Here is a 1,111-nt window from a genome sequence, read left to right as displayed (position 1 = left end):
GTGAAGAAATTAGATAGTGCCCGACTATCAAATAAAATAGCATCTAGATTCTTAAAGACTTGCCTCCAAACAAGCAGCCATCTAAGCGAGATGTCAACAGTCCATATGGAAGAACCACATCATCACTGGTCGTTAAGGATTGTAAACCATATAATCCGAAGTCAAAGAAGAGATTAGTACCACAGCCTAAATTGTGAGAACCTGGTTTGCACAGGCTATAGATGACACTGTGAGCCTAAGTTGCATTTGTGGAAACTACATAGGAAATATGCCTCTGGTGAACTCCTTCTACCCACAATAGAGGGATGGGAGCAAAGGGTTACCAAACAGAGGGCATTAGAGAGATGAGAATAGAAGATCAAAGGCATGTAACAGACTTGAACAGTTAAAACTTTGTCAATTGATCCCTCCCTCTGATGCATGCTGGACCTGATCTGGTTTTCAGCCATTTCTGTATTTTTTGTTTCGTTGTGCTTTGTTTTATTATTGTTCATTCCTATTAGGGAGTATCTCAGAGGTGTCATGTCATCAGCGGTCACCCTCTTGAAGTTGTGTTATAGCTTTTCTGGTTTTCGGTATATGAAAGCCAGGATTGACTAAGTTACAGGGAGAGCAAGTAGAACATGGGATCCAGGGGGTGGGAGGGATGTAAAAGGGAGATGATGTCAAGGAGTCCAGGAAGAAAAAGAATGTTGGGAACTGAGTGTGATAGCGATTGAAATGATTGAATTATGGAATTTTATGAGAGATATGTATTAACTCCCAATTAGTAATAAATTTTTTAAAGATACAAGAAAATCCTTAGACTACAGTTCCCAGAGAGCTATGTAAAAAAAATGAAAATATTAACTGACTTAAATACAGAGAATAATGTTTACAATATAGGTCATTTGATACCAAGAATTCCAATATTTAAAGAGAAAATTGATAATTTTTCAGAAATTATAAAATAGTATATTAAAACACAGATAAAGCCATAAAAATAAAATAAAATCCACATCGAATTATAATCAAATGATCTACTCATTCTAGTGAACAATAGTAAAATAATATCTAATTATTATCGAGCAGTTATTACATTCTAGCTACACTCTCCACACTCTGAAGGTCT

The sequence above is a fragment of the Echinops telfairi genome, unplaced genomic scaffold, assembly GCF_000313985.2.
Source record: "Echinops telfairi isolate 266 unplaced genomic scaffold, ASM31398v2 ScPeMD7_1;HRSCAF=3_0, whole genome shotgun sequence".
In the NCBI taxonomy this organism is placed as follows: Eukaryota; Metazoa; Chordata; class Mammalia; order Afrosoricida; family Tenrecidae; genus Echinops; species Echinops telfairi.
The sequence above is the reverse complement of the archived record's forward strand: the minus strand, read 5'-3'. Positions refer to the sequence as shown.